General features: G+C 39.1%; 1 protein-coding gene across 4 annotated transcripts in view; it reads right to left on the reverse strand.

Moving 5' to 3' along the window:
• RPS6KA2 (ribosomal protein S6 kinase A2) overlaps positions 1-25,849 on the reverse strand; it is a 286,999-nt gene that overhangs the window by 163,811 nt on the left and 97,339 nt on the right. The gene's annotated exons all lie outside the window — the stretch shown is intronic.

Below are 25,849 nucleotides of genomic sequence, written 5' to 3' on the forward strand. Positions count from 1 at the left end.
CTGCTGCTGCTGCTTCTCTCCTGCCTTTTCCCCAGCAAAGAGGTGTCCTGACACAAGCTGGACCAGGCTTTGTGCTGGCGAAGGTTTTTGGCAGCCTCATGCGTTCCCACCTGTGTAAGCCACTTGAGCTTTAAATAGCAGCCAGACAAGTTCAGGGTAGGTCCCTGAGCCCTTCCCGTCACAGATACATCCCTGGTCACTGATACCTTTATTAATGCAGAAGAGGTGATAATTTCCTGGCTTCACAGCCTGTGTGTAATAAGAAGTATATGAGTGCCTGTTGCTATTTGGTAGATTTATCACAACCTTCCCTTCCCATTACGCCAGTGGCGATTTCGCATACAGGGACGTGCAGTCACCATTAAATGTGCCTGTGCTGTAGTAAACTTCTGATAAAATTACACAGGCTATGGCTTATTACCTATCAGGTACACTTATTACATATAGAATTTTGTTCTTTACCACAAAAATAAATATTTTTTAAAAAAATCTGTTACAGTGTATTGGCAATTTATTGTGCACATCAGAGCAAACAATAGCCTTGTATGCTAAAGGTTAGACTGCAGCACAGCAGAGCATGCCCAGGGATGGTAAATAACTCTTACATCCCTGAAAAGACACAGACATGGAAATAGGCATGATCTTCTTGTTTTCTTACTCTGCTTTCATACAGGTGCTCAGGGATTAAATACAGGACAACCAACTACCTTTGCTGTACTGGGCAGAAGAGCAGCAGAGATACTGCAGAATATATTCCAAGTACAAAAGAGCAAAAGCAACTGAGATGCAAAAATGTACATAAAAAAATACAAATGCAGAAATAAAACATGTGTGCATGCAAAATTAAAGCACAGGGATAGATATGTGAAAAGCAAATTCTACAACAATTCCACATGGAATGCTTCATGACATTGAACTTAACTTTGCTTCAGAAAAACAAATAAGAAGAGACTTCAAAAACATGAACTCAAACTTTCACCTAAGTCGGACAACAACCACTTTTCATAGTGACTCTCATAAAAAGGTGCAAGCAAAAAATTAAATTATATTAAATTGTAACATTCAGCATTACATTTATAAACACACTATTGTCAGATCAACCGACAACGTGAAAAAGTAATGGCACTTAGAAATTCATGTCTTTCAATTATTTATCTGCTCTTCTCTGAGCAATTTTAACTGCTGAGGAACTTGATAAAAAAAAATCCCCAAATGTCTCTGCTTAAGACAAGAATAAACAATAAAAATGGTGGAGGGGAAATATGACACCTTAGTATCAACAAGTAATACTCACCTGTATTCTGAAATATGTTTTTAAAACAAAAATCATATTTGCTGTAACACAAAATAAATAAATACAGTATCACTGCTGCCCCTCCTCCCAGTGAGCTTTAGAGAAAATAAGTTTACTTCAGCTGGAAAAAGGCTGGAAAAAATCCCAAAACCAAAAACCCTATAGCCATGACTAAAAACAAACTCTCCATCAGGAACCACCAAAATTAGATATCTCATAGCCCCAGTCTGAATTTTTGAAAGATAAATGGAGAATTCCCAATTAATATCTATTGAAAGCCAAAGGTCCTTTCATCATGTGTGCAGATGGACCATACAAAGAGCAGTAACAGACTGAAGGACCCAGGCTTAGAAAATTAACGTGGAGCAGCAAAACAGCCTGAACAGCACCCAAGTGAGAAGGATGCCAGTAGCCAATGCCAGATGAGTCATCAATTTCTAAATGATAGAACATGCAAGTCAAAGATACCTACCACAAACTGGATGATATCATTACCAAGAGAAATTTTGTATTACTATATTACCCAGCACATCAGACTTTATGTCCAAATCAGGTCTTCTAACTGTTTTTGTGAATCAACCATTTATGAGCAAATCCAGAATGACTCTGCTACTTGAGTAAATTTAGCAATCACCGTAAAAGTAAAAACTATGAGTTGATAGTATCTTCCTTGCAAATGCAATCAGTATTACCAATCCTTCCTCAGTAAGTCCATTAGAAAGCCAGAAAGAAATCCAGAGTGAAATAAGAAAGCATCAGAAGCAGAGACACTGTAGACAGAACAAATAAGATTATCAGAATACAACATGCAGAGAAAAGGAAAATGAGACTCCCACAATAGAGGCCCAAGAGACAATGCTACAGAAAAGGTGAATTACACAGTGCCATTTATGCTCTCATTAAAGAAACTCAGGAGCAAGAGCAGATGTTTCCAAGAGACACCAATCAGCTGAATAAGGAACAACACTTTCCCCCAGGTGGTTAGATTGTATATGACTCTTTCAGTGATTGCTGTTTCTTGATCTTGAATGCTGGACAAATTGCCGTATGGCTTTTGTTTCCTCAATGAATACATGAGGTGGCTATCTTTCTTATTGATGTTTCTTTAAATAATATATGATGGGCTTTGCCCAAAGAAATGCTTGGGCTTTGCTCTCATTACACCAACATACCAATGTGGGTCTCACCCCTTGCAGATGCTGTATGTAGTTAATACCTTGTCCTGTTTAGCATACACTTCCTTCACTGGAGTTTTCTCTCTCAAAAAGGCACACTGCCCTGTCAGCACTGCAGAATACAGGCAGTGACTTGCCATTTCAGACATTCTTCTCACCAGCAATGACAAGTGATCAACAGTATTAGCTGGATGGGGATATAAGGGAACAGGCAGGAAAGAAACTGCTTTTCCCCCTTTCTCTCACCTCCTGGCTGCATATCACAAGCTTCAGTGATTTTGATCCTTTTCTGTATATGAATTATAGGAAGCTTCCAGAGGAGGTTCAGGCCCCTTCAGCCATCTTGCAAATTAAAATCACTGCCCAGAAGGAAGGAGAAAGCAAAGTCATACATCTTGTCTAACTGGCTCTGATGAACAGGCAGGACACAAGCTCCTCGGACACAGTCTTCTCTAGTCCCAAGAGAAGCACAACAGCCTACAAATGCCTGTTTCATCTTGCACTTGTAACCTCAACGCCTCAAGGACTCTGGGCAAAAGTAGAGTACCTCTTATACCCACATATATATAATTCCCTTGTTGATAAGAGCATTATCCAACACACTGGCAATTATGTGAAAAGTAACTACTATAAATAGAAGTACAGCAATCACAGGAGAGAATAACTTTTAAAAAATCCATTTTGCTTGATACAGTGATATTCCAATTTGTGGATTTCATTCAACACTTTCAAATATTCTTATAAATGGGCATCAAAATAAGCTCTTGCTAGGTTTGAAATTTTGCAGGGTATTGCAGGTATTTTTCAGGGATACAAGTAGCTTAGATAGAGACAGAAATCCTGAAGAGTTATCAATAGAGTACTTCAACAGTAAGATAAAAAAAAAACTTGCACAGTGGCACTAAGAGGGTAAATTGTCTCTGTGTCATACTGGTGCAGAGGAATCATATAATGTCCTGAGTTGGAAAGGGCCCACAAGGATTATTGAGTACAACTCCTGGCCCTGCATGTGACAACCCCAAGAATTCCACCATGTGCCCGAGAACATTGTCCAAATACTTCTTGAACTCTGTCGGGCTTGGTGCTGTGACCACTTCTCTGGGGAGCCTGTTCCAGTGCCCAACCACCTCTGGGTGAAGAAGCTTTTCCTAATATACAGCCTAAATCTCCTCTGACACAGCTTCTTGCCATCGAGGTCTCCTTGGTTCAGTTGACTAAAAATCTCCCTCAATATTTCCTAAGCACCCACCCACAGTCACATGATGATAGTGTTACTGTCAGACAGTCAAATGAGCTGCACTGTGAGGACATATGGCTTGTTCTTAATTGTGCAGGGAGACCTGGGAGAGCTGCAGAAATAGCAGCTCCAGAACAAGACAGCAATATTTGATTAAGTTTTCACCAGATGACAGACATTTTAACTCTTGCAAAAGCATCTTGTGTTAGTGCTTGAACATCAGATTGGCAGTGTCACAACTGCTGTACTGACTGCTCCCATATGTGCTTTGCTTCTTATAGACTCACAGGAATGTGCAACAGCATCACTGGCCACACACACACGTCAGTCGGCTGTGGACTACTTTTAGGATGGAGATTACATTGTCTAGCAACGTGTGTGGAAGAGTGTCAATTTTCTTTTTTGTTTTTTAATGATGTTACTGAAAATTTTACCTTCTTAGCTGATACTGTATGCTGGTCTTGCTAGAGTTTGGTGGCTTAGATTGGATTTTTGGGTTCTTTGTCTTATATTTCTATTTCCTTTCTATTACATAAGCTTCTTCTCCAACATGAAGGAGGCTGCTGAAGATACAATTCTGCTTTCTTTCCGTTGGACAATCAGAAAATCATACTGTTCTCTTATAATGGACTGTGAGTTTTCTGGAAGGAAGGATGCTTCTTAGTAACTGATGTATGAGCAGTCTTATTGTATGAATATTTATGACTATCACTTTGAGCAAACACTATGCAATGGAAAATGGGATGGAAGAATTTCATTATGCACAGCATATGTTTACTGTTTATTCAGACTAGCCATGTACAATATTAAAAAGAGAGGCATTTGTTAGAAATCTGCTAATAGGCAATTTTCCCTTAATAGGTTCTGAAAGATATCCTACACCTAACAGGAGAAGTAATGCATGGAACATTTACTGAAGCCCCCATTTCTACTTCTAATAATCATCAATAGAGCAAGCTGACATTGCAGTAAGCAGAAAAACCAGACCACTGTTTGCCATTGAAACCCTGAAAAACAGACAAAGTATATAATGGGGTTTGCAAATTTTATTCAGGAAAGTACCAATTTTAGGTAAAATTTTTCCCTTTAATTATTTAATAAAATCACACACAGGAGGTATAAAAGTTAACTAGGTATACAAAAAGCATCCTATTTAGTCAAACTGAGTGACCTGAAATAATGTCCTTCTTCTATATCTGAAACTATTTATATGACCTTGAAGAACCTTAAACTCTCTAGCTATATCTAGCTCCAGGGCATGTACAAAATTCAGCCATATCCTGGATCTTCTCTCAGAATGGGTGCATGGATTGCATTGTTTCTCTCTCATTCTTCCCAACTGGCATCTCCTGTCCCCACAGAAGAAAATACCTCCTGGTATTTTTAGCCAGAAAGGAGACAGAGTGCACTCTGACAAGTGGGTGTGTAAACTCAGGATCCTAAAGGTTTGCACCTGCACTGCAATGCAGAGAAAAAAGTCTGCTTCAAATCTCCTTCCATAAAATGGGGTTGGAGTATCCTGCCATTGCATGACAGCTCTTTTAGAGAAAACACAATGATTGATATAAGCTCGCAGCCAAAATTTTAGTTGCAGCCTGTCACATATTTGCTAGATTTGTTTACAGACACAGATTAACTGTGAGTAATGTCAAAGAATAAACCAATGGGACATGCAAATTTACCTTAGTAGGCATTACATCTAGCAGGGCAAATGATATACAGAATATTTTCAAAATATGTTACACACCTAACACTCACTGAAAATTTGGCTTAAGGTTGTATAAACACCTACCTACCCCATGATAGACACAACAAAAATGAGATTCATAAACAAAAAAAAAAAAAAATCAGCAATCATTCTAGCAATCTTTAGCATTAGCTTCCTTCTGATTGGACTTTCATGGCTTTTTAGACAAATTTTGAAGGGCTGCTTCAAATTACTTTAGCAACAGTACTTAATTCCAGATTACAGGCCCATTAATCCCTGCTGGTTTTTGAAACAGAAGCTGAAAAAACAGGCAGAGAAAAAGAAAATTCTAAATTCTTTGTCTAGTACCGCCACACAGAAAATGTGACACTGAAAAAAAATGCAAAATCATTTTAACCTTCAAAAAGTTAGGTTCCATTTGATATATACAAAGACACATAATGATTTCTTAATTCATCCAGAACAACACAGTCCAAGGTACTATTTTATTTCTAACAAATTAAAATCAGTATTAAATTCACCTTCCATGCACTGTACATAGCAAAGCTAAAGAAATTGGCATCAGGATTTCACAACACCAGAAACCAAGGAGGGTGCAGGAATAGTACTAGCTAAGCTACTGTGTTAGCATTTACTCTACAGTTTCTGGCCTCATGAAGCAATAAAACCTGAGTTTTTAGAGCTGCTTTGAAAAGACCCACACACCCTGGGCTGCGTATGTGTAACCTCACAGCAGCACTCAGCTTTAGAGGTGTATGTATAGGCAGCTCCCTTGGGATCAGAGCAAAGTGGCCTCCATCCAACAGCTGTCCAAAGACACAGGGATGAACAACAAGGCTCTCCTTGCCACAAGGACCGTGTGGGTTCAGACACAGGCACGGCTGTTCAGTGAAAGCATCGTTAAGTAAAGGCCAGAAAGACAAGCCATACAAATGTCTCGGTTTAGGACTGATTGCTGTCACAAGACTGCACCATTATGGGAATATATTTAGTATGTTAGGTGACCTTTTCTTTACTTACTTTCAGATACACAAAGTGTCACCTTCTCTTAAGTGTAGTGTCACTTCTCTCACCTAAGCCACCAGGCAGCAGGAAGTACATGAGGTTCTTTCTGCATAACTGAGCCTGCCCACACTGGAAGTGAGTGTTCCTGGCTGATGCTTCAACAAATACCTGGAAGAAATTTCAACATCTTGTATCTGTCTTCCTACTCATCTAACAATGGTGTGAAATTAGATATAAAGAGCACATACAGAATATTCAGAATTCATATGTTTGATTAACTTAATGGACAAAAAAAATGGCAACTCAGTACATTAAGTAATTTTAATCCTTTGACATCTTTCTGTGAATTTCATATATATTTTCAAATCCTGAAATAACCCTAATGAGAGATACAGAGAGAAATAAGCAACACTATGTATAACACAAATGAAACAAGAATCTAATTCCCCATATGCACAACACAAAACAAAGTTTTATTTGTTTTTCATCAAGTACAGATTAAAATGCACAATTAATTCTATCATAAAGTAAGCCGTGCTATTTAATAAAAGTTCAAATACTTATTCATACACTTCAATACGCAGATTAAATTCCTAGAGAACTTCAGCTGTCCTGCTTAGTATGCTATGGGGAAGATGTACAGTTTATATATAAAGATATATAAAAAGTTCTTCCCAAGTGAAGTTGTCTACCTAAATACAGTGACGTTCTTCAAACAATGGAACATATTTTAACACATGACACAAATATTAAATTCATTACTTCACTAGCAGTGCTGATGTTTGACTCCAACACTTTTTTTGAACCCATGAAAAATCCTGTAAGGACCACTTACTTTTGAACCATAAACTTTTGTTAATGCACAAAGCAGTCATCTCAAATTCATAAAGCTTGCAGTGTATAGTGTGAGATTCACACAATATACATTCACTGAAATGTGATACATTTGCCCTAACACACAACTGGGATCTGATTACGTATTGATGTATCCTTTAACATCTGATATGAAATCACTATGCAAAGTGATGTGGGACAGAACATCTTCCAATTAGGAGACTAAGGTTGTTCTTTCACTTCAACTCCCAAAGGAGAAAATAGATGTATATGTCAGATATGAGGAACAAATAATGCAATTACTACACAGACTTGTAACAAGGTTCTCCCTCTTATCATTGCAGAAAAAAGAGACTTTTTATATCTTCCAAAGAGCTTTTCAAGGGCATCTTGCTCTAGTTGGGATGCCTATAAACTGCAAGCAAGGATATTAAGATGCATTTCAAAAAAACACAATAGAGCCTTGCTACTGTATGCCTTGAGGGAAAATATTTTATCACTGTGATTTTACTATGTTCTTAATATTTACATACTGAGTACCTTCCTTTACTCCACAGTTCTCTCATCTGTTCTTACTTCTTATTCCCCAGATCTTCTCTTCAAATGCATGACTCACTCCTCCTAACTTAAGAAAGTTGAAATAATAAAAATAACAATTAAACAAAACTTGAGCTTGAAAGGAGAAGGATTACTTTCTGATACTTGATTTTTAGGGACTATTTTATGGCACATCTCTGGACTTCAGAAGATCCAAAACATGCAAGGAGAAATATGAGTGAGAACAAATCAGAAAGGGATATTCAGGGGGCTGAACCTGTCATGTAGTAACACTTGAACTAGCAATAGAAAAAAATGGAAAGAAATCCTTTCAGCAGCATGACCGAGTTTTGAAGTATCATTGTGTCTTCTAGCACACAAAGCTTCAAAATCTATTGTCTTCTGGAGTAACAGTGATATATGGGAAACACCAGAGCTGAAACATCAAGTTGGTGTCTCGTCACCAATGGTGTCTCCCAGGGCTCAGGATTGGGGCTAATCCTGTTTAATATCTTTATTGATGATCTGGATGAGGGGATTGAGTGCACCCTCATCAGGTTTGCATCAAATGACACCAAGTCAGGTGGGAGTGTTGATCTGTTGCAGTGCTACAGATTATGGGATGAGTGGTTGGAAAACTGCCCAGTGGAAAAGGACCTAGGGGTGCTAGTGGACAGCCAGCTGGACATGAGCCAGCGTGTGGCCAGTAGTCCAGAAGGCCAATGGCATCCTGGCTTGTATCAAGAATAGTGAGACCAGCAGGATAAGGGCAGTGCTTTGTAGTCAGCCCCAGTGAGGCCACACTTCTAATCCTGTGTTCAGTTTTGGGTAAGAAGAACATTGAGATGCTGGAGTGAGTCCAGAGAAAGGCAACAGAGCTGGAAGAGGGTCAGGAGCACAAGTCCTGTGAGGACTGCCTGAGAGAGCTGGGGATGTTTAGCCTGGAGAAAAAGATGTCCAGGGGAGACTTGATAGCTCTCTACAAGTACCTGAAGAAAGGAGGTTTTATGGTCTCTTCTCCCAGGCAACTGGCAATAGGACAATAGGAAATGGCCTCAGGCTCTGCCAGGGAAGGTTCAGATCGGATATTAGGAAGAATTTATTCGCAAAAATTGTTGTCAAGCATGGGAACAAGCTGCCAAGAGAACTAGTTGAATCACCATCCCTCAAAGTATTTAGAAGATGTGTAAATGTGGCACTTAGGGGCATGGTTGAGTTGTGGACTTGGCAGCACCAGATTAATGACTAGACTCAATGATCTTAGAGGCCTTTTCCAACCAAAATGTTTCTATGATTCCACTGAACAAGAAAATACAACTGGCCTGGCCCAGTTAACCTGCTGTAAGATGGGTGCAGCTATAAGAGATGCTGGGGAATAGGAACTGAAACAAGTTCTTCATGGGAAGGAGGACTGGAGCAAAAGCCACCTGCTTCTCAGAGATAAACAGGTTTGGAGGCTGTGTAGAGGTTTGTTGTATTTTAGACAAAAAGATCTTGGCTCATTAGAGGAATATCATTAGTCCTGGCGTAAGTCCTCACTTGTGGCCTCACTCTGCCATCTCCAGGCCATCATTTTATTTTTCCTCTCTGTTGGCACAAGTATTCCCATAGCCACAGACTGAACCAAACTGGTCCAAATTAAAACTGGGCCAAAACCCACCCCAGAATGCTAATTTTAAACCAGTTCAGTTCCCTGATCTGATTCACTAAACAAATATCTGTGCCTACTCAACATTTTTTCCAGTGGTGGGGGCAGGAAAGTGTGCTTGTGAGGTGGCTCTGCCTCCTCCATTGGCAGGGATGTGTTAGGCCAACATAAACTGCTGGCTTCCCAGACACAAAACTGGCACACTGCACCTGCCTGGCCTAGCAGAACTCGAATCACTGAGCAGGCCATGTCAAACTATCCTTTAGATCACAGTGAGAGTTAAGATAACAGCTTTGGTACAGAAAAAACATTTAAAAATGTCCTCAAGTATTTTTCTTTATTATAAAACTAGCCAAAGTGAATTGGCTAAAAACATACAAAATTTGGAATTATGCTTTGAGATTATGTGCTTTCCAAAAAAGTTGAATCTATAAAAGGTTCTTGGATTGTTTAAAAGGAAAAAGATCCCAAAAAGGGTGTCAGAGCAACATATAGTTGCACTGCAGAAATTCAGAGGGCTGTTTAAAGCCAACAACCCTACTAGAACTGACTGGGCTTCCCTTTAGCGCAGAAGCGCAGCCACAAGGAGTGTAATACAGAGCTAAGACTGAAAGTTCCAGCGGTGTTAACTGGCACCACTTTAATTGATTTTCTGAACAGTATTTTTTGGCACTTATGTGATTTAATCTTCTGTGGCTGCTAATACTTTCTCTGTCAGGCAACTCCGTGTTATCCTAGAACCATATAACAGCACACACAAGTGTGCAGCACCTCTTACAAATCTCTGCAGGCATGCAGTGTTCATGTTAGCCCATATGCAGAACCCGAATTCAGGTTGGGTGCTACAGGTCTGAGACACCTCTGTGAATGCAAATGGTATGACCTAAACAATACAGTTTGGATGTGTTTGATGCACATTGCTCAGTGAATTTGAGAACCACTATCAAATGCAACATGGATGTAACCACAGGCAGCCACTCAACATTCTTGAACTCTATGAAGTTGTTTTAATGACATCACAAAATCACCATACAATTATTCAAGTTTTCAGTACTTGGTCTCATTGGGAGGCTGTCTAGAAACACCTCCATATTCACTCTAGTGCCGACCTTAGATGCACCACAGCTAAAATCTTTTGCTTTTACACTAGCACCTTTCCAGGCAGATTCTTTTTCAAATTTTATCTCCACCCAGTTTTGACTTGGCTATGCTAAATGAGAGTGCGATTTTAGCCTCCCCTCATTCAACCATCTCTCTCTGCTTTTGTGTCCCAATACACAAGCCCTGTCCTCAACTTGATCATGTATATGTTTATCTTCCTTGTAGATGTCATGATCAGAATAATTTTGATTGGGGCCTCAGTAGTAGCATTAATTAGTAGTTCTCCATCACAAGAAATACCTTAGGATTTTCTTCAATTTTACCATAACTATTTCAGATTTGTTGTTCACTGTTACCCTGTCAACTACGCAGGAAACTTAGCCAGTCTTCCTTGGTGGTATACTCTAACTGGGATTTCTAAATCTGTGTGTACTCAATGGAGTAAGACAGAAACCTCTCCGATCCCCTCTTTATATCCTCTAAATTAAGAAGGAAATGGACTTCTTGGAGTAAGTCCAGAGGAGGCCACTAAGTGGATCAGAGGTCCAAAGCACCTCTCCTACAGACAGGCTGACAGAGTTGGGGTTGTTCAGCCCGGAGAAGAGAAGGCTCTGGGGTAATCTTACAGCAGCCTTCCAGTAACTAAAGAGGGCTAAAAAAAGATGGAGATTGACTTTAAGTAAGCAGATAGTGATAGGACAAAGGGAAATGGTTTTAAATTAAAAGAGGGGTTATTTTGGTTCGATGTCAGGAGGAAATTCTTTACTCAAAGGGTGATGAGACACAGGAAGAGCTTGCTCAGAGAGGCTGTGATTTGCTCATCCCTGCAAGCATCCAGTGCCAGGCTGGATGGGTCCCTGGGCACCGGATTTAGTGGGTGGCACCCATGCCCATGGCAGAGGGCTGGAAATATATGATTTTTAGGGTTCCTTCCAATCCAAAGCATTCTATGATTCTGTTTTCTTCCCTTGACAAATATCCATACCTTTTCAGAATACTGTTAACTTGGAACATAATAATGCTTGTTTTGGTGACAACTCCAACATTGCTGTGAGAAATTTCCCCCTCTCAACCACTAATGCATAATCTGAATTTCCCCCTAACTCTGATTTGAGTTTTGTTTGGATACTTCTTAGGGATTTTTATTTTAAATAGAACGAAGCTAAGCAATTACAGGATAAATAATACCATCTAATATTTCTTAGATAAATGTACAATTCTCAAATTGCTTTTAAAACTTTGAAGTTTCAAAGCCAGTGGCTCAACAGAGCACGCTGAGTCAGAGCTGGTTAAAATGGTATTTCTGAAAAACATGCACGATATGGCAGTCAAAAAAGACATTTGCAAAATTTTCTGTGAAGTTTCAGAAAAACTCTAAGTACATTTGTGAACAATAGCATTAGGATTTGGCAAACATAGTTTGGAAAACACATATGCACATACATCTGAAGCTGGCAGCTACCAAATGGGTCACAGTGGCTATGCAGCTGCCTTAAGCCTTCAGTGACCAAAGAGTACTTCCCTAAGCAGTTCAGACCCTTCATGCTTCATGGTAAATATGTTCCTCATAAACACTTCCATAAGTATCCTTCCCACTCTATTATCCCCAAATCAGCTGGCACACATGAAATGTTGATTGTTGAATTCATGTTAAGCTGGGTTTGAATTTTTCAAATGATCTGAGACAGTTTGCTGCTAAAGACTATATACATTGGCTGTGTAGATTACTTCCTATTAGCAGCTCAGTTTTACTGAATTTTTTATAATTTCTAGATGTGAAAAATACTTATTTTTCTTTCCTCCCTCACCTATTATCAGATTCAGTAAGTTGTCTTTTAGGGAATTTACAAAGTCTCGCTGAATGTCTTCCAGTCACTGGTATGTTGCACATCTTTGCCCTCAACCTGAAATAGATGCTTTGCCTTTCTTCACTACTTGTACTTGCCTCACACACCTAGCCCATCTTCTGACGATACTGTCTGAAAATTAATGGTGGGTCTCTGGCTCGCACACCAAGATTTCACAAAAACTTCATGTCAACTTTGATTTCTAGGTATTTAAGGGAATCTGCATATTCTTCTTGGAGAGTTGGGAGGCAAACTTCATGCCCTTATTTTCCAATGGCAGCTTTGCTTTTTGGAGTTTTTTGTCAGGGAAACCCCACAAACAGTTTTTCCAGAATATTAAAAGTAATTGAGTTAATGGAAAGCTAATGGGCTTCAGCTTAGAGGGCTGCAAAGAATAGCCTGCCATTATTCAGAAAGCCCTGTAATAGAGCACCTTGTTAATTAGAGATGATTCACAGATGACTTGCAATAGATTATGGTAGTTCTGAATAGCAATGATATTTTCATATCAAGCTCTTATGTACTCAGGAGAAATGAAGCTTTAATTTTAATTAAAAGAAAGTTCTTTTTCTTTTTTTTTTAAACCTGTAGGTCCAAGGAATACTGAATTGCAGAAAATTAGCATCTTTTACTAATTTTCCATATTTAGAGTGCTGCACTTTATAGTTTTACTTTCATAATGTTCCCTGCCAGAGGACGTTCTAAGCACCTGAATAGCAGCTGTCGATAGAAGGCAATATGATCGTCACTTTAATTGGAGAAACACATAATGAGGTGAGAAGCTGTTTGCTCAAGGCCTCTCAGCAAGTCTGTGATAGAGTTATGAACAGAACTAGATTCATTTTAAATACAGGATTATCCCCTTACATCTCCACGCCTCATCACAGAACACCATCTGCTACACCGATGGGCATCCACTGCTTTAGTTATGATCATTACAGAGGCACAGTTTGACATTATAATGCCCCATTGCCACAGATAAAGGAGTTCCCATGCTCTGTCACCTTCCCTCTTCCTTTCCCTTAACAGTTTCTCTTGCCTTTTGCTGGGACCTTGCAATGAATTGGTTCAAGGAACAGAGAAGATATTCCACATACACATATTTTCTGCTGGTTTAGCTCCTGTGAACTGACCCCTGAGGATCTGGATGAGCTTCAGTATCTGAGCAAAAGGAGATGTTGGGAGCACACAGGAGTAGAATGGCAGGTCTGTGCCCTTCCAGGACAGCTGGCCATGGCATGGGCTTAACTGTACTGCAAAACAGGACCTTACCTTTTCAGCATATATTTTACTTGAAGCCAGGTCCCTTCTTTAAATTCAATTGAAAATAATTGCTCTCATCACTGACAAGGACATGGTGTTTTGTTTTACAGTTGTCAGAGGTCTATCCCAGGCTCTCCACAGGCACGGCAAGCCAGCCTGTGCAGGCAGCAGAGAGCCACATGGATAATGCCAGTAGATACCAGCAGCTCCGCAGCCCTGATGATCCCAGTGCTGACTCAGGGCAAGGCTGGGGCTACCACACTTCTGTCTAGGATTTCACATGGTAAACACACACATGTGCCTATGTACAGTGTGTGCACACAGGAGCTCAAACCAGTCACAAAATTAGCTGTGAGTGCACTGTGTTTATGCACAGTGGAGATCCAGGGTGTGTGCAAGCACACAGAGCAGGACTGACAGCAACCTCTTTTATCCATTCCATCACCACGTCTCTTCCTGTGACCCCAGGCAGCTTCAAAATATTACTGAACTGCAGAGTTACCAAGCTGTGAAACATGACCTAAAGTAACACTAATTACTGAACTCAAAACATTTGATGAGAAGCTATTAATTTACTAATTGATACAGGCAATGGCACACCACCTCTTCCCCTCTTTAGAAAAGAAAGAATGGAGAATGACAACTTGCATCCAACAATGGTATTATGACTTCTGCAAGTTCATCACAAAATACCTTAAGATTTCTTACCATCAAATAGGTTTGCGGGACTCAATACTGTGAATTGTTAGGGAAAGAGTAGTGCACTAATTGATGAAAACCTCAAACAATGAAACTCCCAAACCAAACCCCTCTCAGTCTCCACATCCAGTAGGGTATGCAAAAAACCCCCAAAAAAACAACAACAAAAAACCCACCAAAAAAAACCCCACCAAAAAAACAAAGCAAACAAACAGAAAAAAATCCAAAACCAAACAACAACAACCAAAAACAAACACCACCAACAAAAATACCAACAAAAAACCCAAACAACCCAACGGCCTCAAACCAATCCAACCAACCAATCAAGAACAAACCACAAAAAAAAAAAACCCAAACGCATGCAGATTTACATACTGGGTTAAATTAAGCAGAGAGAAAAGAGAACACACATAACACAAATGCAAATATTTAGCCTTTTCATTTCTCACTTAGGACTCGTGGCAAGATATACCAGCATTTTTTCACTTAATTCAACAGAGTGAAACATACACAAGTAGCGTTTTGGTCAGGAAGAGATTATTCATCTGCCAAAAGCTACCTGCATCATTCAGGATGTCCTCAGGATCAAGGTCTTTTTACAGTCAGCTCTTCAGAAAGGATGCATGTTATCTATATAAGCATTAAGCACATACTAGGTGCTTGAGTAATGCACAAATAACAGGGCAAAAATCAATAATTACTGCAACCTAATTTGAGAAACTACAACATTTTGTAAAATACAGAAATAGCTAATCAAAGACAATGTGGAAAAGCACAGATAAAGAAATCAGAACCTTTAATTATTTCAAATATGGGAAAACAGTTATAGATTATTTAACAACTGTATGTTTCAACAATTAGCATTTCATATAGCTAGCTTCATTGTATATCTAATAAGATGTAATATTTAACAGCGTGATCTTATCTTCTTTTTTCACTCACTAGAATAGCAGTTGATTATGCTTTCAAATGTTTTTTATCTTATTCATTGATCTGAGTTCTACCACATCCCAAATTAAAAAAAAAAAATCTCTAATGTGAGTTAAAAGCCAACTGAATGTAATTCAGGGAAATCTAAGATAATCAAAGCATTCTTGTTTGAGTGTAAGCTATACTCAGCTTTCAAACACACCTAATGCTCAACAATCAGCACAATCATCACTGTATTTTTCATTTATCACTGTAAGTTTGTTACAGCTTCAACTGAAGACTTTGCTTTTTCAGTGAAAATTTAGGTGGCCAAAAACCCCACAAATCTCAAAAATCTTTACATCTTTTTGAAGCACCCCTTAAAAGTTTTTTTCCAATAGACACATTTTATCTTAGAAAAAACTCCATGTAAACAACTGAAGATTCAGCTTCATTATAAACCATTTTCCAAAAATTGCTTTAGATGCAATAAGCTTCCATATGAGAAAATATATGGTAGTAAGTACCCTTACATTTCAGTCTATAGAAATTTTTAGTTCCCCAATCTTTTCATGAGATCATTATACATGAGCACATCTATTGTTCGACATGGTAGTATTTAGCCTTTCCTATGTCGGTTCTTCTGTCAGCTCACACAGATTTATTAAGAGATGCTGAAAAGACTCTAACAAACTCCTGAAAGAATTATCTTTTGCAGGACTGTTATTTTCTTGTCTTTTTAGCATATGACTTCCACATATAACAACATACATACATGCGACCTCCATGGTGTCTGAGTAGGTGCAGCATCACTCTATAGTTTACATGCCAGCCTCATGCCATCACAGCACTCACCTCATGACAGTTCCTGTGGGAGTTTCTCAACAATCTTGGCCCTAATATTTTGATGCTCAGAAGGATTTAGGTTTGAAAAAGGTCAGAAAAAGCAAAACAAAATCCTCTAAGTGATAATAGTATCTCTCATATCTAAGGAACAAGATGGTAGCAGTTAAAGCTTATTTTGAGTAGCCTTTTGTTTAAAATTCCCTTTTGAGAAACCCTGTTTTATTTTTATGCTAATTAGCTGTTCCATACTCTTTCCCAGGTCTAGGTAAGATGCTGCTCACTTACCATGTAAGGAGCCTTTCCACAGCAATCATTAAACAACAGATAACATGACACACACATATTTATCAGTTATTACTTGCTTTGCCTCTAAGCACAATTTTTCAAAACCATCACCATCATCCTTTCCCCTGGTTTAACTACACTTTTCCAAAGGCAAAGCTGGATTTCAGTGGAGCCCTCATTCTCTGTCATATCAAAGACTTTACTGCTACTGTCTCCACAGAAGTGTTTTGTTGTGAAGGATCCATGATATTAAGGACTCCTCCTTTAATAGGAATTTCTGCCCAGTGATACAGATGTGGCAGACACTGAGTATGTACAGCCACATGTGGTCCAATAGCAACAGCTGAATGTGTAAAATAGACATGTCCAAATTAAACAAGGAGGGGATCAGACAGAATTCAGAATAAAGAAAGGTTACTCTTTAATTCCAGCCCACATGACTGGTAATTACTTCTTAGAAGATTTAGTCATTAAAATTTATGAGCTTTAGATATTTTGTTTTTGCACACCTGGTCTGAAAAACTTAAGTAGGCCAGTGTACATCTGCCACAATTGCTATTTGGGTGATACTGTTAAGCATTCACATAATGTCAACATCTTTTCAAAGACAAATTCCTAAGTTTTGCAGCTTTCACTTTTCACTAACACAAATTGGCTCTATAAAGAGCTTGGAACACTACTGGAATCTATTAGGCTGAATGACTCAAAGCATGCACAAGCAGAATTAGCTTTATATTCTGCACTCTGAGTACACTGCCAGCTGGGCAGGGTTATGCTAAGTAGATAACTTTGTGAACAGTCCACTTGAAATCAAAGTCAGCTAGTGCAGTGGAAGGCATTGATCGCGTTCACTGAACATGAATCAACATACCAGCAAAGGGAGCAGGGGAGCAGTAACGTTACACATTTTGTTTCCGAATGACCAACACATTAATTCCCTGTTATTCTCACTACATGAAAAGTCATGCACAAATACACCTCTTTCCCCTGCAATCAGCAAAGGTCTGCTGCAGCCATGAAGTGAGTAAAAGTGATGTCACTTTTATTTCAGGTTTCCATTGTTCTCAAATTTAACCTGTAGCAAAGGCAGTGTCCTCTAAAAATTTCTTCCATTGGAATGACAATTCTCGTTTGGAATATTTTTCCCTCTCCCTTATAAGCCACAGAAGTTTGACATATGCTAATCACTAGAGTTAACTGACAAACAACCATGAGGGAAGGCATATTTCCATCTCAGAAAACAGGGCATGAACTTGCAGGGTCAGAAAAGATATGATATGCAGGGTAAATTATCCTTGTGTTCAGAAGCCAAAGAGTCCTCCTGGAAGCCAATGCAACCATTTTAATGGAAAAAAAATCAAAACGCGTCATAGGAAGAAAATAGCATAACGATTTCCCATGCAATTTATGTACTTCTTGTCAGCAAGGTAACTATGAACAATACAGGCATCTTCAAACATTAGTTTCATTTTGCTAGATTGCTAATCCCAGCAAGTATTAGTACCCACCTAGGAGGTCAAATTGATTTCTTCTCAATGCCACAACTTTCAGGCATTCACTTGGATTTTCTGCTGGAGAAGCATTCAGGAGAGCAGATTTTGTATTAGCCCCTGAGAAAGTATTGCTTTTTATTTTTCTTCAGGCATCTCAGAAAGGGAACAGGAGAACAGCGAAGATTAGAAAGGATTGCAGAGAAGAATTAACTGGATGGGTGGATAACTTCTGGGTTATTAAAATTTGGGCTACTGATTTCTGCTCCAGAATGAAACTGCAGGTTTTAGTTTTCATTTGCAGAAAAAGGAAGATTAAAACCAAAATTTAAAATAGAGTGAAGAGTACAAACATGCTTACAAAGGATATCAGAATATAAAACTTCATTTCAGATTATAGTACGTAAGCCCATTTTTTTGTGGAAACAAAACTTGAGGACTGGTTACTTACTATCTTTCTTATGATATTCTTCACTATTGTTCTGCAATAGTTTCCTAGTAAGGAAAACAAATGTAAATTTTGTCCCTACAGAACGACATAGATGACCCCATAATGAAAGAGCGCAAAATGTTCCACATAAATCTTTGCAGGACTTAGTCCTGTAATACTGTAATCTATTTCTAATTCCCTAAACCACTATGCAGATGACACAGCAGAATTACACACACATCATCTGAAAATACAGCTATGCAATTATAGAGATGTTCAGAATCAAAACAGGGTTAGTACTCAGTCCCCTATCACCAGATCTCTCAGATTTATGTGCTTTTCTGCTTGCAGATTTAGGAGGTGATCCTGAATTGCACTTATTCCCCCTTGCACCTCAATTTTCATGCAGAAGAAATTTGTATGCAAAGGCAATGAGGTGTGTGAGGTTCAGGGAAGTTGGTCTGTAAGTGCCTTCATAAAACTGACTTGTCACATCCATCACAGAGTGCTTTTTAGCACCTTCCAAGTTAAGCCCCTTCCCTAATCAAAGCACTTTACATGCATTAGCCATGGTTATTCTTCAAGGAAGGGTAATACAGATGACATCCCCTACAGCTGAGCAAATTCACACTCCCATATGAAATCTCTCTTCATTAAAATAACACAGGGCAGAACATTATAATTAATAGAACCATTACCCTTTAACCAAAACCTGCCTTGACCTGCTCCATCAGCAGAAAGATACACCTAAAAGTGGATAGAGCTATAGTTTGCACCAAGTTGTACCTCCTCTAAATCACCAGAAAGAAGGTAAGGGGCCAATTCAAATAGATGCAGCCCCAGCACTCACAGACATTTTTCTACTTAACTCCTGGAAGTAAAACCAGACTCATTTATAATATTTCATCAGTTTTCCTGCTACATTATTAATTCCCACTGCTGTGACAGAACATTTTGTCCTACGTTGGGCCAAGAAAGACCAAACTGCTTGGCTGCCATCTGTGCCTTTGAAAGCACCCGTGTCTTATTTGAGAGACTTACATAGGTGTGCATATGAGCACACACCATTCTGAAATGCAATAACTGGTCAATACCAACAGCAAAGGTTTACAATGTTAACAGAGAATTTATCTTGGAAAAAATGTCTTAATTTTAATGTCTTCCCTAATTACTCAGAAAGCTAGTGGAGAATCCTCTCTGAGGAGTATGAGAGACTGCATAATGTCTTTCTCAAGAGTTCCATTATATCAAAGAAAGAGGAAATATAAAAAATGAAAGAGAGCCAAGATTTAAGTTATTGATTAGTTGCAGACGTGCAAAAAAGTAAAGAGATGTATGGATACTATGCATCAATAGATTCAAATCCAAAACAGGCGTACCATAAAGGCTGAATTTTGATTTTGAACACAACATTTTGGAGACAACACCCCTATTTTGATTATGAATGTTAGTAAAGAATGATAGCATCTCTAAAACACTGCAATTACTTTATGTATTCATCCAACATATGTTTAAAAACCTGTATATATGAATTCAATATGATTTTATGAGCTCACCCTCATTTATTTTTTTTTAAATCCCTAGTGAAAGAGCTAGTGTAACATTGAAAAAATTACATGAAATTAAATTCCCACCACTGAATGAGAATTGCTACTTTGGGCTATGTTCTACATTTTGCCTAGTATCTATCAGATTGATATAAAATAAATATAACTTACTTTGCATATTACTTAAGATTTTACAGTGTTAAGACATCATTGTTTCATAGTAATCAAAACTCATAAAATAAGGAAATAATCTAATACACTTGTATTATAATTTGTATAGGGAATGCACAATCATTTACTCTTGTCTTCATCCTAACATATTAGTCACAAATAGTGTTAATATGAGCTGCTAATAATGCACTTTGTATTCAGGCAGACTCACAGGCGAAACCAAACCCAAGAGAGAATAGTATTTTGACCAGCTGTGGGACAATTAGGCTGAGCTCAAGCTTTCCAGAAAACACTGACTTTTGGGCTAAGGCAAAGCACAGATAGCCTTGGCTGCACCTAAGCCTTCAGCACAAGGTCAACAGTGACTGGAAAACAAAGAGTTTAGTGAGATAGTGTCTGTGTTTGACTCTGCATGTGTTTGCCCATGTTTTGCAGATGATGAGCTATAAAGTGCAGATCCCAACAGGGGCACTAGGACATGGAAGGAGCTTCTCTCTTTTTAAACCCTGCTCACAGCAGCCCAGGCTGCTGACAGACATACCCCCTGCTGCCAGCCTCTGCTTCCAGGTCCTGTCTTTGGTCACAATAAACACCAGCAAACTGTGTTGAAGCAGAGCACACGAGCCAAAGAAAAAAGGGCATGGAGCACTCCTGCCATTACCATGACCTATCTGTATCACCTCAGCTTCAAAGAGCAAACCACACAGCCTGCTCCCCCATCTGAAGGAAGGGGGACAGGAAGCAACAAATACACAGGGCAAGGAGAAGTACCACAATGGCCACAGATGCCTCAGAGCACTGGGTCCCACACAAGCTCAGCTTCTAAACATCAGCTCCAGGCAGGAGGATCTGCCCCTCCTTGCCCCGAAAATACCACCACCTGTTGTAATTTCATCCCCTACAAGGCCAGAACAACACTTAAATTGATTTTCTTCCAGAGATTAATCCTCACTGATGGCAGGAAACAAATTGCTGGTCCTCCGGATTAATTTTATTTTTCAAAGCAGTGTTGTTTAAAGACTGAATCAGAGGCGACAAGGCTAGGAGAACAGGGAGCTCATTAACATCCATCAACATTCAGAATACATTATGCTAACTTCAAATTTGTGATTTGTACCCCAACTCAGTCATGTTTCTTTAGTACTAGTCAGTTAATGAAAAATAGAGCAGTTTGCATATTTTGTCAGATTAAAAAATGGAGCCGTGAATTCAATTGGCAGTGGCAGCATTGCAGAGCCACTGGATGAGGAGAAGAAGGAAAGAGTTTGTGCTGACCCCCACAGGAACCACAGTTAGAAGTGAAAACAAGTTGCCCAAATGCCAGCAGCTTGGAAAAGCCCATGACCTCATGTGCAGCAATCCTCTGTGCAAGTCAGGAGGCAGAACCTGAAACTAGAGAAACTGTTTCAGTTTGCTCACTATCCCCTTTTCCCCTCAATGCAACTTAAAGAGAATAATGCCCTCTGAACTTTAAAAGTTTCTACTGTTAAAATTGTTGCAGAACTTGGCTGGGTCAGACTCTGTATATGACCTATTAACTTATTAAAAAAAAAAAAAAAAGAATCTTAAGTCAAGGTCCCGACAGCATCTATTACATATCTGGTAGAGCTCCAGGAATATCTTACAGGCTCCTTGGGACTCCACAACCTTGTCCATTATAGGACTAGCTACAGTGTGTAATGGGTCACAGGGAATCAGATATTTGACATTGCATGTTTAGTGCAATTTCTTCTTATTATGGGATTCAGCTTGTTGAGCAAACCCAGCACAGCCCCAGTACAAACCACTTATGCTGACCTTACACTGTTACTAGAAATATTTTCAATCTGTATGGAGCAGTTCAGGGACCAGAGACTGCAAAGTAAGAGTAGACTGTGTAACAGGTAACCAAGATGTTGTAAAATGCTGTAGTACATGTTACATTAAAATGTAATATGTAGCTAGGAGCAATAATAAGATCTTTTTCTCTGGTCCAAATGGAAAAAGTGTGAGCTAGCACACTGCATCCAAGATCTTTAAATTTCATTCTGATACATAATCAAATCTGATCACAAGTAAGAGGAAATTTGAGAACAAGCTACAATTTGAAAATTTTAGGCCTGCTCATTCCTTATGGTTTCTAATATGATGAAAATAATGGATTAAACAAATATTTGCTTCAAGAAATCTGATCTCTTAGTCAAAAGCAAAACAAGCAATGAAGGACTTAAGTTAAATACATACTGAATTACTATTAAATACATACTGAAAAGGCATTTTAAAATCATCTGTCTAGAAACTTTCAAGTGACTTCCCTATTGTGCATCATGGCATGAAGTGACTACTCCAGGTTTTTTCTTGCCTGCCTCTGCGTCAAATTACAAAATAAAAAAACCTCAGTGTGGAGGTCATGAACAACATTGTGCATTGCAGCCAAAATGAAGATTTTCTGCTTGGGAAGTGGGAAGAATAAGTTTCTATGTGGGTCATGCCGTGGTTCCCAGCAATGGGTCTCTCACAGCGCGCTGCAGATGGGCGCACAGCGTGCACTGGAACAGCGCTAATGGAAGTGGCTGACCCAGCTGAGGACAGCGAGAGCTCGCTGGTCCAACACGCTGTCATTGCAGCTGACTGGCAGAGTCCCAGAGCAATTTATGGAGCTTAGGCGCAAATGCACAGTCTTGTGACTAAATACAAAAGAAAAAGTGGTGCCTGCATTACAGACCTCTCCCTCTGCCAACTGGTTTATTCGTGAAACTGTAAATGAAGACAGGCCCCCATACAATAAACACTCTACCAGATATGCACTGTTTATGAAAGTAGTAGCATTTTTCGTTTGGGGTTTTTTTTTAACACTGTACAATGATGCTGTTTTCAGACTGAAAAAGATTAAATCAATTTTCCTGAGACTTACTTATCCATTTTAAGTAGCGCAAAATACATCTTGCATAGTGGGTAATCTAGATATACATACATGCATTTAACTGTCTCTAAACCCTGATGTACATACCCAAAACCAACTTGTAAATCCACTGTACAGATTGAATATATTTTAAATAGTTCTTCCTGGCTTTAGTTAGAAAACTAATTTTTAAGAATTTATACTCTAAATGTGGACATATAAGAACAGAGGCAATAATTTTCAGAACACCTAGAAATTAATAAAGAAAAGGCAAGTTGCAAAGATAGTCAAGCTCCCATTCTCCAGCTGAGTAAGGTTTAGAAAGTTGGTGGGGGTAGAGGGCAGAAATTTTCAGGAGAAAGTAGTTTTCTTCAAAAGAAAGAAAGATAACATGAAAAAATCCCATCTCGAACCAGCCAATCTTTGGTTATTTGGAGTCCCTGTATATCACTAAAACACAGGTTTTGCTACCGGTATATTTTCAACTCAGTAAAACAGCTTTCCACTAAAAAAATAATCCAAATAGTTAACTCTTGAAATCCAAATAATTAAGACTTAAGCTTCTACTATTAATTTAACTACAAAAGATACCAACTAGAAAGTTATGGAATTGAAAACCAGTCAATACCCCAGAACAAGGCAAGGCTTTAAAATTATGGACGAGCCATCATTTTTTTCAGGTAGAATTTTGCTTGAGTATAAATGTGCATTTGTGGCTACAAGCTCTATTCTAAAAGGAATTTTCAAGCTTCATTTATAAAATTCCCATTTGTTTCTGAGCATGGAAAGAAATCTGTAAAGATGGCAAACAGAAATTCACACCCTGCAAATACCACCTTGTTGCTTTCTCCTGCCTGTAAACTGACACACAACAAACCAGAGCTCTCCAGATGCCCTTTTATTCTTTGGCATGTGCTTTGGTCAATTCAAAGTAGAGAGAAGCTCACAGTGGGTGTGTTGCCATTCTGCCCCAGCACAGGTGAGCAGGAAAAGGACCAAGACTGGCTGAACAGGAGTGGAAGACTTGAAGTGTTTTCCACACTTTTCACAAAAAGGAAGAAACCTTCCTGGGACCCTATCTACAATGTGGAAAAGAAAACAGTATATTTTGAATTCAGGTCAAAATTACTACTCCCTTGGCTACCTCTGAAGGTGCAGGTTGCTTTTTCCCTTGTATAAAAGGAGAATTTTCCAATCTAACCCCTGGCACCTGTTTCTTGAACACTACATCTGAGAAGGCAAGTACAGGCTTTCCTGAGGATGCAGCCTGTCCAGCAGACCCTGTGCAGCCCTCCTCACACCCAGGGAAAAGCTATAAGGATATACATGATGGAATTCCCCAGGCCATTAGGGTGCAACCTTTAGGCCGCTTTGCTACATGAGAGAACACTGCCAAAGTCACATACACTGCATCTGGTGGTACTGAGGAAAGCTAGGCAGGCACCCTAGGAAGGTGGCTGCAGATGGTAGAAGACCATGCAAATACAAGACCATTTAAAGAGGGGAAGATTGATATTGTTCTGTTGCTGCCTTTCTAAAAACCAAAACAGCCCAAGAAAAATACACAGAGCTATTCATTGAGCCGAGTCTCTTCTATAATCATTTTGAAACTACTCTCCTGAAAAGAGACAGAAGCTGAAGGGTCTCTGCCAGCTTGTCTTCCCAAGATGCTTCTCTTTTCTGCTCATTTTACTTACCTGCTTCAAGAACAGGGCTTAGATCAGGTCAGCCTGTGATGTCACCAGGAATCGGGTGACAGCTGATGTAATTAGGTGAAGCCAATCAACACAGGAGGAACAGGGATATGGGTCAGAATCCTTGCAGATTAATGAATATGCATCCCTGCAAGGTCATTTGCCAGAAGCTGAATCTCAGCAGTTTGTTGCAATTTTACAGCTGCCCTGCTTTGCTCTAGAGCAGAGAAATGAAAACATGTGATGCTATGAGCGTAACTGGGTGACTCGATTTATTGATACATTTTAATATTTATGCTGTTTAATGAACTTCTTGGAAAATGAAACTAATGTTCATGCCCCATTTGGTAGAATGGGTCAGAAACATAGTGTATCTCTAAAGATTTTCTTAGGATGCAGCACAATACCTCCAAAACACAGAATTCTTCTGAGCAGGTATCCTTATTAGGAGGTTTTCTTGCTGCACCAGTAGGGTAAGATAATGTCAGTTCAATTTATATTTTACATTTTAGAAATAAAATAGCAAATTGTTTGCATTTATACTTCAGATTTTCCTGCTAACACTCTTCGCTTCCATCACACTTTCAGGTTGGAAAGCCAAACAGCCAGGCTAGGAATATAATAATTTTTCAACTTTATATACACTATACTAGTTTGAAAAGACTCAAACCTGCTTTGCTCTGCGCAAGGAGTATTACATGTCCTGGGAAAGGCTATCCTGAAAACTACTGCAGAGTCAAGACAATTGTCACTGCTAAGGGCATATAATACCAAGAGCACAGGGAGTTGTGATCTGTAGATGAAGGAGGTAAAGCAGAATCACAGAGATGTAGGAGCAAAAGACCCAAACATAACAGTTGGAAAAGGATCCAGAAAAGGGAGACAAAAAGCTAAGTGTTTCAGGCCACATTTCAGAACCAGACTGGCAAGTGAGGCACAGAGATGGTGGCCCAGCTGAGCAGATGGTGTTCTCCCAGCATGGAGAGCCTTCCATCTGCTACCCATTCAAAACAGACTAAGAAGGGATTACTGGACTTTTATTATAAACAACATTTTTAATACTCTCTGAAAAATATTTATTTGATTTCATGTAATATTGATGAACTCAGGCTACATAGCCCCAGAATTACTCAGGAGAGGCTGAAAAGATTAGCAGGAGCAGCAGATTGCTTGTTTTGGTGTGCAAAGTCACAGCTATCACACAAGCTGCAGAAGGAATTTCAGCTGTTAGCATGACAAAACAGTTCT

This window comes from Lichenostomus cassidix, chromosome 3 (genome assembly GCF_008360975.1).
Source record: "Lichenostomus cassidix isolate B80296 chromosome 3, HeHo_3.0, whole genome shotgun sequence".
In the NCBI taxonomy this organism is placed as follows: domain Eukaryota; kingdom Metazoa; phylum Chordata; class Aves; order Passeriformes; family Meliphagidae; genus Lichenostomus; species Lichenostomus cassidix.